Here is a 17,525-nt window from a genome sequence, read left to right as displayed (position 1 = left end):
CTGTTAGCCCCGCCCCAGTTTTATTCAGTATCTCTGGAGTGTCTTACACACCAGGTTAAAGCAGCAAAGCCGACATCCTGCATGCTCGACCTGCTTCCTGGCAAACTTGTTTAAGACTTATTCCCAATCTTAGGATCATCTCTCTTGAATATTATCAATTAGTCACTCTCCTCTGGCATTGTACCAGAAGCTTTTAAGACGGCCGTCATTCAACCATTACTTAAGAAACCTCATCTCGATCCTGAACATTTCTCTAATTATAGACCGGTGTCGCATTTTCCGTTTATTGCGAAAATTCTTGAGAAACTTGTAGCACAAGAGCTTAGCGATTACATGATTGATAACAGTAGATTTGAACTCCTTCAGTCAGGATTTAGGGCCTACCACTCAACTGAGACAGCCCTTGTAAAAGTGATGAATGATCTTCTCTTAGCCATGGATTCCAACATCTCATCAATGTTATTATTGCTTGACCTTAGTGCCGCATTTGACACTGTTAAGTTCCACTCTAGTTTCTCTCTAAAGGGACACACGGGGACAACTCTTGAGTCCATATTGACGAATTTTTATTTCTCAATTTAAAAATATGTTGGCGTCATGTAGATCATCATTAGGTTGATAACATTCAAAGCACAAAAAGCAGAGGCTAACTGTCATTTTGCTAATACATTTCAAACAGTTCCCAAAAATGAAACCAATGAATTAATCATTTTAAGTTGAATGATTTGAATATCAAAAACAATTAAATCCAACTTCAAGCATTTCAAACTGATCAATACATTCGACATTGAATAATGAATTAAGTTAAATCAAAGAATCACTGTCATTCATATATTCATTTCCAATGGGAGATTTAACATTTCACATTTTAAGCTTTCCCCTTTCATATTGACAACATTTATCGCATTCATTTTGCCTTATGGATCATTCCAATAATTCATACATACAAATATTTTCCCATTATTCCATATGGTCATGTCAATATTCCAATACAGTGGACCCCCGGTTTTACAGCGTCCCTGGCTTACAATTTTTTCATGTGCGATGTGGAGTTTTTTTTGTCCCCTCTTTAAGGTATTTTCTCCGCTTTGGAACAAAAACAACTGTCATGACCCTAGGGGGTTGGCTGTATTTGTGTTGTTTTGTCCCCATCTGTAGGCGTCTTTACGTAATTGCACTTATTTTCTGTTGCTGTCAGTGCCTCCATGCAACGTGTCACTAATGCTGGTTTGCTATTGGTCGGTGTCTCCTCTTGGAGATGCTGGTCTGCTGTTGGTTGGCGTCACCCGTTTCAAAATAGTGGAATGGTAAATCTTTGTTCGATTGTGAGTGGTTACAAAACCGTATTTATAGTGCATTTTACTGCTTAATTCAAACTTGAATGGGTTAGCCTTGGGTCCCAAGATTGCTAGTGATGTTAAAGAGAGAAGTAAGAAGATGATTTATATGTAAACAAAGCTGGAGATAATAAAGAAATACGAAGCTAGCCTAGCCTAGGCTATACTTACTAGGGAATATGGGCATAACAAGCGCCACTCAAAGGTAAATAAATCCTGTCTATATTTTTTATTTAGGATGTTTTCTGATTGTATTCATGTACATTATATATATGTAGCGATTACTATACTATTTTGGTACCAATTTTTAATATGTATGTACATTTTGATGTTTTTATCTGAGGTTCTAAACACATTAGCTATTTAACATAGGTTTGGATTGCCCACCATATGGCAAATTTGTCAGAGAAATCTCTAAAAGAAGACTAGGACAAGCCTAGCTGCTAAGCAGCAAAAAGAGTAACTCAGACCAGCCAAGATTGACTTTTCTCTGCCCAGACAAAGGGAGAAGAGCTTGGTGTACGTACTCATGCGCTGCCAATAACACCTTTTCGTCACTCAAGCGTCCCTGCCTGCTTTTTATTCATTCAGCAAAGCATTGCACATGACAAGACAACAACAAGAGCTTGTCGGGCGCCACCAACAGCTGGGCCAAGGTCCCAACTCACACTTTCCTGTGTCAACAGCTTTATCTAAGGACTGGGGCGAGATGAACAAGGACTGCATAGATGCACACTACTCTAGACAAGAAATAAGCACATCATGTTAACAACCTAATATATGATTACCTTCACAATTCGCCTTACGAGCACAACTGCGGAACGGATTTATCACGTAACACGGGGGCCCACTGTATTCATATCCAATAAAAGACTTAACATTTCACATTTTGAGCTTTCCCATTTCACATTCACAACATTTAACACGAGAAAGACCAGAGAGGTGTCATTTGGCACGTCTACCTACAAAGACCATCAGAGTGCCAAATGGCACTAAGGTTTATACATTAGTTCGCATCCTCAATCACCTGTGAATGGCTAACTTTTGAAAATGGCCTATTGAAATGGCCTGTTGGATGCAGATTGCATTACTATTAGGAATTCTCAAGAATTCTGTGGTGTGCAAACCCCTAAAGAACAAAAATGCAGAGAAGACTCAATGCTCAACAGGCATTGGAAATAATATCGGATATAGTATCTTGAGTGAAGTAAATCACAATGACTCAGATGGAGAAGACATAAACCTTTCGCTGTCTTCAGGAAACATTCTGTTTCATATTATTCTCTTTTTCATATTTCTTTTCCAACAAGGTGAAAAATGCAAAAAGTGGAGTGTTTGTCTTTTTTTTTTTTTTTTTAACTTTTTTACCTGTCCACTTAGCACCTTGTAAAGAGTTTTGGGCCTTCTTGTAGTCTCCATTTTGTTTCTGGGGGTGGGCTCTTGCGCCGAGTCACCAGGGTACCGTCACTAAATGTCTGTTGGTCAGTCAGATTCTTTCTGCTTCCTCTTGCATTCACTGCTGTTCTCTCAGTCCTGGAATGAATGCCAACAACTGAAAAGCATATTGCCATTTCTATTTAATGGTTTATTTTTTATAAACACAGTTTAGCTGCCGAAGCATGTCTGAATGTCAGCGTTTGAATTACAGTTGATCGTTTGTTTTGCAAATGATGAAGAGTGACTTTTTTGATAATTGGGAGCTTGTTTATACATTTCAAAGCACAATTCATGCATCTGCCATGACATAATTTCCATTTTAAACAATTCTCAAGGTGTCAGTTTGGAAGATTACTGTGATATAGATAGATAGATAGATAGATAGATAGATAGATAGATAGATAGATAGATAGATACTTTATTCATCCCCGTAGGGAAATTCACATTTCCAGCAGTATCCAGCAGTATCAGATATATTCTTGTCTGTGTCATTTTCAGTGTATGAATCAGCGTTTGGCACGTGTATGACGTGCCAAACGCTGATTCATATACTGAGCACTAAAACAGGTGGCTGCTCTGTTTGTCCACCTGTCTGCTCTTGTCCCCCAGCAGCTGTCTGAGTGTGTTTTTACTCAGGTCAAGACACACAAACAATCTGTAATCTCTGTCAATCTCCTTGTACCCCTATGAACCATTTGTTCCTACCTAATTACAGTTTTGCCCTTTACTTAGGCAGTGTTCTTTTCCAGTATGTATTGGTCCATGAGGCACACCATATTATTAGGCCGATCATTGAATATGTCTTTTTGAAACCATTTTCATAGGCCCTTCATTTTGGCGGAGCATTGTATGTTTAATGGTTCATTCATATTTTACCAATTGTTTTTATGACATATTTAGTGCAAACAATCTGTAATCTCTGTCAATCTCCTTGTACCCCCATGAACCATTTGTTCCTACCTAATTACAGTTTTGCCCTTTACTTAGGCAGTGTTCTTTTCCAGTATGTATTGGTCCATGAGGCACACCATATTATTAGGCTGATCATTGAATATGTCTTTTTGAAACCATTTTCATAGGCCCTTCATTTTGGCGAAGCATTGTATGTTTAATGGTTGATTCATATTTTACCAATTGTTTTTATGACATATTTAGTGCTATTATGCTTGGTTCAGACCAAACACACAATACAGGATAAGGTTGGATGTCGTTCTTGGCTGTGGTCGGCATGCAAGTAAGCAAATCTTGCTTCAGGTAAAGAAGACAGTGATCTTCCGATTGACGGAAAAACACATGAACATTACTTGTCTGATAATGACCAGTGGTCATTGTTATGCTGGGTAATGCTGAATTTTGTTTTGTTTGACAGTTCAATGGCTGTAAACAAATGAAAGCACTCACCATTTTCCAAGTTTTTATTTATTTTTTGTTTTGTCACTGAATGAATAGCTGTCATTTACCTCGTGCCAGTCCTACATTGTAACATTGGGAACATGCTGCCTGAATTCGCATTTACATCTCTGTCTTCATGATGGTAGTGTCCCAGATTGTAGTTTATAAAATTTGCTGCCAAAAACACTGAGCTTGCTAAATGTGTAACTGAACGATAGGGCCAGTTATTAGAACTACATTTTCCATGATTCTTAAATATGGAAGCACAAAGTTGTTCCATTTCGGATTTTGATAAAACAGACACCTGCTTATGATTAAAAGTGATTGAGAATGATAACACAAGCGTAAAGCAAGGTAGACTAACTAAAATCCAAGATACATCCACCGGATTATAAAGCGCAACTTCAATGTATTAACTTATTTATTTTTAGGAAAATTAAAGGATTTTAAGTGTGCCCTTTGTTTAAAAAAACATGATTTATGCTTCACAGAAGTGACAAATGATCAGTTTGAAGAAAGAATAATATTTTTTTTTGAGAAATGATCATTACATACTAAACTGCGCATGAGTTATTAAACATTTACTTTGATTAAGTTTTTGACAATGAGGTGCTTCTTACAAATGGCTCTTGTTATGAAAAATTTCGGTTATGAAAAGCCTCAACAGAAAAATTAAGATACGAAAGGCGACATTGTTGGCATATATGAGCCACGCAACACTTGCGCTTGCTACAACAAGACTGTATGTAATACGTTATCACAACTTGTGATGTCTACCGTATTTGTTACAGTTTGTGACAGATTTTGAAACACCCTCATTTTGACTAAAAGGGAAACAATGTTCCTTACAGCAGTGCAAGAAAAAGAAATAATTAATATAAATAAATGTAAACAAAAAACATCTACTGATTTTAATAACATCAATATGAAAATTGTGAAAAGGGTCATTGTGGTGATTTCAAAACCATTAACTTTCAACTGTAACTTATCATTCCTGTCACAGTTTACCAGTTCAGCCACCTCACTCCCAGCCTCACCTGCTCAGCCCTCCTGCTAATCAGCCCCAAACACTAACACCTGCAACCACTCACCCGCCGAGTATAAAGCCCGGTCACTTCCATTCACAACCTGCCAGATTGTCTCAATGCGCCACGCCGAGCTTTCCAGCAATTCGTCCTGCCTGCCTGCCTGTTCTCCGACCCCGTTCGTCCTTGACCACCCGATTGCCTGTCGACTTGTCTGGACCTTTGGTATTTCGACCCTGCCTGCCTCTGACCTGGTAAAAGCCAGGGCCCAGCCGTAGATAAGGGGATATGGCTGGGCCAAGCTCTCTCTTCCCCCCCTCGTTCAAAACGCCTTCCCCAGGTGCGCTTGGTCCTATCTGGTGGCATGCATATCCTGGGGGCTCTGGTTGATTCTGGGGCCGACGCAAACATCATCAGCAGAGAGCTGGTCACCCAATTTGGCCTTGCAAATACTCCCTTGCCCAAACCAACACCGTCCTGTGCTCTGGATGGCCGCCCTCTCGGCCTGATTGTCTGGGAACCATGAGGAGAAGATCCAATTCCACATTCTGAACAAACCAAACATCCCCTTGATCCTGGGCCTCCCCTGGCTCTGTCTCCACAATCCTCACATAAACTGGGAGACAGGAGTCATTCTTAGCTGGTCTCAGTCCTACCACTGGTCCTGCCTCAAACGAGCTTCGACTCCTGACTAATGTATTCCTCCACCGGCCCAGGTGGACATGGCGGGCGTCCCCCCTGAATACCATGATCTCTGCCAAGTTTTCAGCAAGGCGCGAGCGACATCCCTTCCTCCTCATCGACCATATGATTGTGTCATCAACCTTCTTCCTGGGACGACGCCTCCCAGGGGTCGCCTCTAATCATTGTCTGCGCCAGAGCGACGAGCCATGGAAGAGTACATAAATGACTCCCTGTCAGCAGGCATTATCCGCCCGTCCTCCTCCCCTGCGGGGGCTGGATTCTTTTTCGTCCAAAAGAAGGACCAGACGCTCCGTCCCTGCATAGATTACCAAGGCCTCAATGACATAACCGTTAAAAACCGGTAAACTCTCCCCCTTATGACTTCTGGGTTTGAGCTTCTCCAGGGCGCCTCCTTCTTCACCAAGCTGGATCTGTGCAGCGCTTATCATTTGGTTCGGGTCCGGGAAGGGGATGAGTGGAAAACTGCATTCAACACCCCCCTGGGACATTATGAGTATTTGGTCATGCCCTTTGGTCTCACAAACGACCCAGCAGTGTTTCAGTCTCTGATCAATGATGTCCTGCGGGATATGCTGGAAAAGTTCGTCTTCGTATATCTTGACGGCATCTTAGTGTTTTCCCAGACCCGGGAAGAACACACATCCCATGTTCGCACAGTACTCCAACAGCTGCTGGAAAACCTGTTTGTGAAAGCAGAGAAGTGTGACTTCCATAAAACATCAGCCTCCTTTCTGGGATACATCATCTCAATGGCAGCATCGGTATGGACCCTGCCAAGGTCTCGTCTGTCACCTCCTGGCCTGTCCCCGAAACCCGCAAGCAGCTTCAGCGTTTTCTCAGATTTGCTAACTTCTACAGATGATTCATCAGGAACTATAGCACCCTGGCCCGTCCACTCACTACCCTGACCAGTTCAAAGATCAAATTTCAATGGAATCCCGCGGCAGACGAAGCCTTCCGGTTGCTTAAAGCCCGCTTCATTTCAGCTCCAATCCTGATGCCAGATGCGGAGCGACAGTTCGTGGTGGAGGTGGATGCCTCCAACATTGGACTTGGGGCCGTCCAATCCCAACGCTCCGCAAAAGACAACAAGCTCCATCCCTGCGCTTTCTACTCCCGCCGCCTCACTCCGGCTGAGGATCAACTATGACACCGGGAACCGAGAACGTCTTGCCGTGAAAGCGGCACTAGAAGAGGGGCGGCATTGGCTGGAGGGCACCAAGGTTCCCTTCCAGGTGTGGACAGACCACAAGAACCTCGAATATATAAGGCAGGCCAAAAGACTCAACTCACGCCAAGCCTGTTGGGCGCTCTTTTTCACACGCTTTAACTTCGTCCTTGCCAACCGCCCTGGTTTCCTGAAACATAAAACCGGATGCCCTTTCCAGACAATTTGAACACATGGATTCCCCAAGCAAAGAACCAGATCCGATCCTTCCGCCCTCATGCATCATCGGAACCCTCACCTGGGACGTTGAGGAGAGAATAAAGTCAGCCGCCAGGGATCAACTCACGCCTAGCGCTTGCCCGCCCAACTGCTTGCCTGTCCCCGACCGCCTGCGCTCTGAGGCCTTGCAAGAGGCTCACTCCACCAAATTGACCTGTCACCCCGGGGTTCACCGAACAATAGAGGCCTTGAGACACCGGTGGCCCACCTTAGAAAAGGATGTACGTGAGTTTGTCAAGGCCTGTCCGGTCTGCAACCAAAATAAACCCAGTCGACGACCCCCTGCTGGCCTATTGCACCCTCTTCCGATCCCCCATCGGCCCTGGTCCCATATCTTGTTAGACTTCATCACTGTTCTACCCCCTTCCAATGGCAACACAGTCGTTCTGTCGATAGTGGATCGGTTCAGCAAAATGGTCCACTTCGTTGCACTCCCAAAACTCCCATCCGCCAAGAAAACGGCCTCCCTTCTCTTAAATCATGTCTTCCGACTCCATGGGCCCAGTTCGCCTCCTCTTTTTGGAAAGAATTCTGTCTGCTCCTTGGGGCAAATGCCAGTCTTTCGTCCGGGTTCTATTCCCAGACCAATGGGCAGACTGAAAGGATCAACCAGGAGCTTGAGAAGGCCCTCCGATGTCTGTCCTCATGGGACCCGCTGTCCTGGTCCACCCACCTCCTATGGGCTGAATATGCTCTTAATTCACAGACCACCTCTGCCACAGGCCTAGCTCCCTTTGAATGTGTGTTTGGATACTTACCTCCGCTGTTCCCTGCCCTGGACACTAAAACCTCCTGCCCTTCCGCTCTTGCATTCGCCCGCCGGTGTCGGCGCACATGGTCTCGAGCTCGCGCCGCACTCCTGCGGGCAAGGGAACGATACATTCGCACCGCCGACAGGCGGCGCACCCTGGCGCCTGCATACCAGGTGGGCCAGAAAGTCTGGCTGTCAACCCGCGACCTTCCTCTCCGGGTAGAGTCCAACAAGTTGGCTCCTTGTTTCCCATACAGAGGGTCTTGAGTCCGGTTGTGGTCCGTCTCTCGCTTCCCCGCTCGATGGGGGTCCATCCAACCTTCCACGTCTCCTGGGTTAAGCCTGCGGTTGACAGTCCCCTGGTCCCGGCTGCTCCGCCCCCTCCTCCTCCTCGGCTTGTTGACGGAGGCCCTGTCTACTCGGTCCGCCGGCTTCTTCGTCCATGTCGGCGGGGCAGGGGCCTCCAGTATTTGGTGGACTGGGAGGGGTATGGTCCTGAGGAGCGTTCCTGGATTCCTGCTCGCCAGGATGTGGATCCATCCCTGATTCCTGACTTTCACCTCCTTCACCCGGATCAGCCGTCTGGATTATCTGGGCGTCGTAACGTGCCCCAGCACTTTAAACACTTTCAATCATCAGCTTTCAACACAATCAATCATGATATATTAATTAATAAACTGGAACAGTATGGGATCAGGAGGGATAGTTTTGCACTGGGTGAAGAGTGATTTAAGGGACAGGAGACAATTTGTAAAGTTAGGAGACTTCTTCTTCATGCCTAGACATTGCTTGTGGCATCCCCCAGGGGTCAGTACTGTGTCCAAAACTATTCAGTTCGTCTGTAAAGTCTCTAAGGTTTTAAAATTAGTTTTATTTGCAGAAGACACAAATATTTTTTGTTCAGGGGGGGGGGGGGTTTACACAAGCTTTTGGGCATGATCACTACAGAAATGTGCAAATTAAAGAAGTGGTTTGACAGAAACAAATTATTAAATCTAAACAAAAATAAATATGTTTTTTGGGAATTCTAAGAGGGACATTCAAGCACTAATACAGGTAGATGGGGTTGACATTATGAGGGTTCACAAAAATACATTTATTGGTGTAATTATGGACGATAAACTATCATGGAAATCTCACATAAAACATGTGCAAAACAAATTGTCACGGAGCATCGAGTACTCAGTTAGGCAAAACACTTTCTAGACCACAAATCACTCCACATTCTCTACAATGCTCTACTATTACCATATTTAAGCTACTGTGCAGAGATCTGGGGCAATACTTATAAATGTACATTACAACCACTGTCTGTACTGTCAAAAAATAGTCATAAGGATAATTCATAACACTGGTTACAGAGAACATACAAATCATCTATTCTTAAAATCAGAAACATTGAAACTTACTGATCTGGTTCAATTTCAAACAGCACAAATCATGTATAAAGCAATAAACAATCTACTTCCGGGAAATATTCACAAACTGCATTTTCAAAGAGAAGGGGGATATAATCTGAGGGGAGAACTGAATTTTAAACGTCTCTGTGCTCATACAATCTTAAAAACATTCTGTCTTTCAATATGTGGAGTGAAACTGTGGAACAGGCTGACGGGGTAGCTGAAGCAATGTCCAAGCATGAGCAAGTTGAAACAGCGGTACAAACACATCATATTCACAAGGTATGGGGAAGAAGAAGTGTGTGACAGCCATTCGTGTTCTCATATATTGTCTGTCTACTTGTTTATTCATTTTTTTTGTACCTTATTTTGGGCACATTCATAATATGAGTATGTGATTAAAAAAAAAAACAGGATACACAGAAAAGATACATATTAACTATTAAGTGGAGATTGGGTAGGATTAAATAAGATTAAGCTTCCTCCTACTCCTTTTCGAACATGATAAACCAATGTTGTTTCAACTGTTTTCATTTTTCGTTTTTTCTTGGTTTGTTTGTTTTGTATAATCACATGTTCAAAATAAACAGCCATCACAACTATTGGGTGTCAAAACCTTTCGTTAACGAAATTCCAACACTGTCTTATTTTTATCATTTATTATTATGCTGGCTTGCCCACAAATGAGACAATAGTTTTTGCTTTGATGTTTACTGTGGTTTTCCACTTTTCATCTTTACTCGTTTCATCTATACTTCCCACCAACAATTTACATCATAGAACTAACAAACAAAATTGACATTCGCTACAGCTAACATTATACACAGTCACAAAAAAACACAATATGCAGGTTTGTTGTTGTTTTGAATGATATGTTTGCAGAAGGACTTTTACCAACCCATGTTTTTCTTATTGCTTATGTAGTTCTGCTTACTTTGTACTATGCTTATATATATCTGTACTATTTGTAATTTTTTGTTGGAATATGATAAAATCCATTAAAGTTAAAAAAAAAAAACACAATATGCAACATTCCACTTTGGGCTGTCGCATATGACGTAAGCGTTGTTCGCACATCGTTAGCACTTAGCTAGTGGACTGATTGTCATCACACATGAGGCACTTTGCACGACCCCAAACTACACTTAAGTAAACTTACATGCTCAAAATAATTCAAACATAAATATTATTGCTCCTGTGGACTTCTAAATGATTGCTGGATCACTGAATATATAAAATAAAAATATGCACATTAAATTATTACAGTACTGCATAACTTTCCAAATGCCTGGTAGCCTCTACATATGACCTGAAACAATGTTGTTTCTTTTGGATTAGCCAAGTCTGCTCTTATCAGTTCAAGATTTTCAGCTAAAGAAATTTCACTCAGGGTGAACACCTTATCTCCCTTTTTTCCATTCCCTTCATCATTATACTTTCCTTCCCCATGGTCAATTGTGTTCTGCCCCATTACTTTTTTTTTTTTTTTTTAAACTTTAGTATTCTCATCAAATTACAGAGATTTAATGCGTCTGAGTCATTCAAGCACCGGGTGAGATTAAATGTAGCTTGGTATATTCAGTTGGTGTTGATCTTCCCATCGAGAATAAACAAGCAGGTTTTAGCTGTCTAAATTGTCTCTAACTGCAGCTGGCTGTTGCATTTTATGTTGCAGTGACTCATCACTTACATCATTTACAATCCTGGAGCAATCTTGACTTCTTGAAATCTGGTTAATACCGGTAATATTAAAAATAATCTTGTTCTTCTTTTCCCATTTCGGGATTTTCATTCGGCGAATCAGTTGCTACCATCTAATCCTGTCCTCTGCATCCTCTTCTATCACATGTACTACTTTCATGTCCTCTTTCACTACAACCTCCTATTTAGTCTTCCTCTAGGCCTCCTCTCTGTTATTCAAAATTCAGTATCTTTCTACATATACACTGCATTTGCTACCTCTCCCGTGGACATGTAAGAATGTCCAAACCATCAAAGTCTGGTCTCTCTGATTTTATCATCAAAACCTCTAACATGTGCTGTCCCTCTGATGTATTCATTTCTGACACTATCTTGGTCACTCCCAAAGAGAACCTCTGCATCTTCATCTCTTCTACATCCAGCTCTCTCCTGTCTTTTCCTCAATGGCAGCCAAACAACATTGTTGGTCTAACCACAGTCTTGTACACCTTTCCTTTCATTTTAGCTGAAACCTTTCAATCACACACACTTTATAATTATTATAAACACGACGTCATCATCATCATCATCATCATCATCATTGGCTGACTTGTGAGTTAATTTTAGGTTTGTAATCAGTTCCGTAAGAATTTGGAAGGGTAGAAATTAGAGGGGCAGTGTGGGGCTGCTGGTTTAAGTCTTTGTTGGCCTTAAATCCATCATGCTTGTAATGGAGATACTGTACGTTGTTACATTTGTAACCGGGAACTACTACGTAGCTGGACCCCAGATAGACGGACAGCTCGCAAATGGTCTGAAAAATGGAACTATGGAAAAACTCGGAAGGAAGGAAAAGTATCAACGTAAAATAGGCTAGGCTGTCAAATAACAACTACTCAGCAACTGGGAACTCGGAATGGCACGGGCTGGAGGTGTAAAAAATACTCCACCTTGTTCAAAATATTTGGGATTACCATCCTGATTGATATTAACTTTGAATATTCGTTGAGGCCAAACACCGTAATTTCCCAAATATAAGACACACTTGTGTATAAGACGCACCCTTAATTTTAGGGTCGTAGTCTGTTATCTTGTATGATACCGTGAATATGATGCACCACCACTTTGGCAAAAATCTAAAAACTATAGTAAAACAGAATCAATCTCATCTTCCTCATCTCTTTATATTTTCTTGTCTTCATGGTAGTAAGTTATTTATTTGTTGCGCGTGTGTTTCAGATTGCCCACATTGCGCAGGGTCAGTGAATGCCTCGCCAGTGTAACTTTGTATGTGCTCCGAGATATTGTTTCTTCTTTTCTACACGAGGCTTGAGTTAATTTTATTTTATGTATGTCAAAAGACCAAAATTAATAAACACGTCAAATAGAAAACCTTTCTGTGTTCTCTAACTGGTGCACTAATTGAATCAAATGGAGACATCATAACTTTTGCATAATCCTCTCCATTTTAGTAATATTCCTTTGCGCGAACAAGGATGGACATTGGTTCAGTCTGGCCACTTCTTTGATTGAAAATAGTACCTTAACAACCTCAGCTAACACAAGCTGCTGTTAGCTGCAACAGGCTCTTGATGCTCACAGCCAACTGACGTCCCCCTCTAGCTCGTCCCATTATTGTAATCATTGTACGTAAGAATACGGCCAATCTAAAGTTGTGCATCTGTGCCTCAAAACTCGGCTTATGTGGCTGACAGATCAATCTTCCTCAAATTGTGTCGAAAAAAAAATCAAATTTTTAAATTACTCTTTAGGACGCACCCATACGTTCAGCATTTATTTTGGGGGGAAAAAGTGTGTCTTAGTTTTATGGTAATTACGGAAACAGTTTTCCTTTTCACATTTAAACCTTTTGTATCACATATTAAAGGGAGTTGACAACAGATGAACTACAAATGATTTTTTTAATCTAAATCTGGTGCAACTGGCTTGATATTTTATAAGAAGAAAATAAAGGAAAAGGCAAATGAGGCAATTTTTGATGTGGGAATGGCATTCACGAAAAGCTAAACCTGATCAGTCAGGCACTTTGCAGAGAACCTTAAAGGTTAGTGTGTAAGAGTTAGACAGTTTTTCATTACGGACAGCAGGAGGCGCTGCAGGTGCTGCATTTACCATTGTTAGCTATAACAAACACGGCCACCACCCACTATGTAAGATTATTTAGTGATAAGTAGACTCATGATTATATTCAAAACTGTCGGTCATTAAGTAAACATTCATTTGCAAGTTTTGGAAATTTAAAATCATTTAATTGATTCCTTTTTCATGAAAAACGGTCTAAATTTTACACACCGTCTCTTTAAAAGAGTCCAGGGTAGCAACTGGTCCCATGTGTAACATTGTCTGTTTTCATCATGGAGGATAACAATGATTTAGACACTCTGACACTCAGCACTGAACGCGACAAAGTGTGTCGTTTACGCTCTACCTGTGGCATTTTGTTGCGAGGTCAAGATGATCACTTTTGTGAAGTCACTTTTTGTCGCGCGAGAGGAGGGGAGTGAGCTTACTCTGCACTTAACAGTGGATCCGGAAAGGAGAGCACTGCTGAGAACTTTCACTTTTATGGGATGTAGCAGAGCCAATATTTTCTTCTACGGCACCTTTATTCTTCTTTTTTTTACACTGCGTGTCCCTCGCTTTGCGGCGTCTCGGGTCCCTCCATACCCGCCCATCGCGTCGCCCGACACGCCATCACGCCCCGTTACGTGAACTCCATTGACTACAACACAAAACTGTCCGCTTTTACGTCTTGATCGCGTTTGGTGTGAACGCAGCATTAGAATCACATTTGTTCAAAGTATTCATGGATTTCAAAATATATCATGTAAAGAATAATAATAATAAAAAACTCTCCTAATCCCTTCAATGATATTAAATGTTGCAGTGAAAACACGAATTCAGTTCCTTTGTCTGCCTTGAGATGGTACTAGTGTGTTGGTGACAAGTGCAGAAAGAGACCTTTTTAGGTCGTTTTCGTTGTACGTTATTATTTTACATTTCCAGTGATCATCGGCATCGGGAGCGATAATATTTATTTTTGGATTATCTTGAGCATGTAAATTTACTCACGTTTAGTTTGAGGTCATGCAAATTGCTTCCTGTGTGATGTCATGCAAAGTGCTGCCTGTGTGATGTCATTTAGCAACTATTAAAGTGCCAACAACATGCTAACGACGCTAGCATCACGCGCGACAGCCCACAGTTACAGATGTGTTTTTATGTGTGTATGTACAATATTATCCGTAGTCCGTAGCTAATGTCAGTTTTATGTTTGTTGGTTCTTCGTGTGAATTAGTGGTCTAAAGTGTGGATGAAGCAGGCAAAGATGAAAAGTGCAAGACCACCGAATACACCAGTGGAAACAACTCATGTCTCTCGTTTGTGGACAAGCCATTATAAAAATACAGTCGACCCCCGGCTTACGAGCACCCTGATTTACGAACAATTCGCCTTACGAGCGTGGATCAGGGAGATTTTAATCCTCCGCTTTCGAACAAACCTCTCGCCTTACGAGCATTCCGAATAATCCAGCCATTGAATTTGTTGTAATGTTCTCGCTTAACTGCGTCAACAAATTTAACAGTTGCGACATCGTGAACGCTATTGGTCTTACAACGTCACACTGACTGTCTCACTCACGGTGTCTAAATATAATTACCATTTAAGTGTAGTGTTTGTACAGCTAAAGAGAAAAACAGCCGACATGAAATTAAATGTGCCGATTGCAGGACAAAGAATTGTCATTGGTTTAAATGTGTGTTTTTTTTAAAATTAATTGTCAATACATTCCAACCGTTTAAAAAAAAAAGTGCGAATAATTATCAGCCAGTCAAGGAGACGCCAATATGCTATTGGTCGATTAAGGTCACCCGGTCTCACTCACGGAGATGCTATTGGCCGGCGTCACACGTCAATCACAGAAATGCCGATATGCTATTGGCCGAACGCCTTTATCTAGCTTGATGGGACAGGATGGAAGGAAGTAGAGAAAATGTGTGAAAAACGGAATGTTTTGAAGACTTTGCAAACTTTATCTGTTAGACATAGCTTCTAAAATTACTAGCAGCGGTAAAGGAAGAAATAAGAGGATGATGTTTTAGTATCTCCGTGATTTGCACCATGACTGAAAGAGTTACTGTAACACTGTAAGACCAATAGCCTATTTGCGTTGCCGTGTTGGCATTGAGCGTTAATCACTGCATCCTTTTACGGGTGGAATTTCAGTGCTGTTTAATGGTCGTTCTACATAACTGCATGTCATGTTAGACGGCAACCTCCCGACATGCTTTGGGACAGCGCCCTTGTTGCAATACTGTGAGTTGAAACCAACATTGAGCTAATGTTCGAATAAGCTATAAGTATGGTGCCTAGTCAATACAACACACACACCCTCCCCTCCGCCTCCACTCAGCTCAATTCACGTCGGGAAAAACAGCTGACATGAAATTAAGTGTGCCGATTGCAGGACAAAGAATCGTCACAGGTTTAAATGTGTTTTAATCAATTAGATGTCAATACATTCCAACCGTTTAAAAAAACGTGCCAATAAGTATCAGTCAGTATCAGTCAGACGCCAATATGCTATTGGTCGATTAAGGTCACCTGGTCTCACTCACGGAGATGCTATTGGCCGGCATCACACGTCAATCACAGAAGTGCCGATATGCTATTGGCCGAACGCCTTTATCTAGCTTGATGGCACAGCTGGTTGGGATGGAAGGAAGTAGAGAAAACCCTGACTGAAAAAGTTACTGTGACACTGTAAGACCAATAGCATGTCTGGTTTATAGTGTTGACTTCTGCTTATCTCAGCTCAAGTCACATCTTTCCAAAGGTAAAAGTCGTTATTCCTTTGTATTTGTTATTCAATGAAACTGTACAGTAGATTATGTGACTCAATATTAATATATGTATACAGCGTGATGTTCTTACCTAAGGCTTCTGCGCGCGTTGCACGCATTCACGAATTAACATGGGTTTGGATTGCCCGCTATACGAGCAATCCGAGATACGAGCGTAGCCGCTGAACGGATTAAGTTCGTAACCCGGGGGCCCACTGTATATCAAAAACTCTTAACAAATGGACATTGCGGGTTGTGATGACGTACTACATTACATTAGTACTACATTATTATTATACGCCAACAATGTCGCCTTTCAAATCCTGATTTTTTTTTTTTTTTTTTTGTAGCAAGAGGTGATCAGAAGTAGAGGTACCACTGTAGTAGGATTGCAAACACTGGTCATCACGTAAAAACATTAAAAGCTCAAAATGTCCCAGAAGACCTGATACAGATGGAAGGTAATGAAACAACAGATGCTAAGGTGTGGAAAACTAAAGCTAATTGCATATCAGTGTATATTTTTGCACAAGTGACTTTATTCATACACAGTAGGATTTTTTTCAGCAATGAGGGCAGGCATGCTGAGATACTATGTAAACAAATTACACTTGACTGCAGTATAGTATTCAACAATTTCATTGAATTGTGATTTTTCTGGCAAGTATTTCGATTTTGATACAATTAATGTTTTTTTGTTTTACAACTCCAAATTTCAGTGTATCATCACAATGTACAATCAAAACCTTTCAAAATATGACAGAAAATTACATCATACGTCAAAACATTGAAAGCTGTAAAAAAAAGGTCTTGTGAACAAGGCAGTCCTTTTTAACAGTTTTTAAAACACGTTAAAGACAAGAACTATTCTACTACTTTGCCAATTTTTTAAAAATTAATTGGCAAAAATATCCAATTATGTGGAATAGTGTACGTGAAAAAACGTTCTCATTTTAAAAAAAATCACACAAAGCTGCATTTGAAGGCCAAGCAAGGAAATGTAATCATCTAAGCAGTCTACCGTAAATTACCATATATGGTATGAATGTACGTATATAGCATAAAAATTAGCTGGGTAAATACTTTTCTGTGTTGATTCTCTGTATTTTGTTTTTTTACACTTGTTAGGCATACTTAGCCAATTCTTACTTCTGCAGCAGTTATGCTATTCGCTGGATAATATCATATCATATCATATCATATATATGAAAAAAGTTAAAATGCGAAAGCCATCCATAAACTAAAAATGAAGACAACACCTGCTAACAGACTGTCCATCCTGGCATCATTTGATTTTCCAACCCTGCTAAACCAAATTAACCAAACTACCAAACTGTTAGTATGTGATTCTTTCTCTGAGCTGTTGTTTGGTGCATATATATGCACAGCTAACAATCAGAACCTTTTGACACAATTCCTCCTCAAGCTGTAACTGGCAAGAATCCAGGGTTGTCGGCCTGGTCACAAGGCACGCTTGGGCCATACT

General features: G+C 41.2%; 1 protein-coding gene across 1 annotated transcript in view; it reads left to right on the top strand.

Moving 5' to 3' along the window:
- Window positions 1–17,525, top strand: part of enah (ENAH actin regulator) — a 182,835-nt gene that overhangs the window by 28,087 nt on the left and 137,223 nt on the right. The gene's annotated exons all lie outside the window — the stretch shown is intronic.

This window comes from Hippichthys cyanospilos, chromosome 20 (assembly GCF_059441005.1).
Source record: "Hippichthys cyanospilos isolate Australia breed blue-spotted pipefish chromosome 20, RoL_Hcya_1.0, whole genome shotgun sequence".
NCBI lineage: Eukaryota > Metazoa > Chordata > Actinopteri > Syngnathiformes > Syngnathidae > Hippichthys > Hippichthys cyanospilos.
Note: the sequence above shows the minus strand (reverse complement) of the source record. Positions and strands in the feature narration are given on the sequence as shown.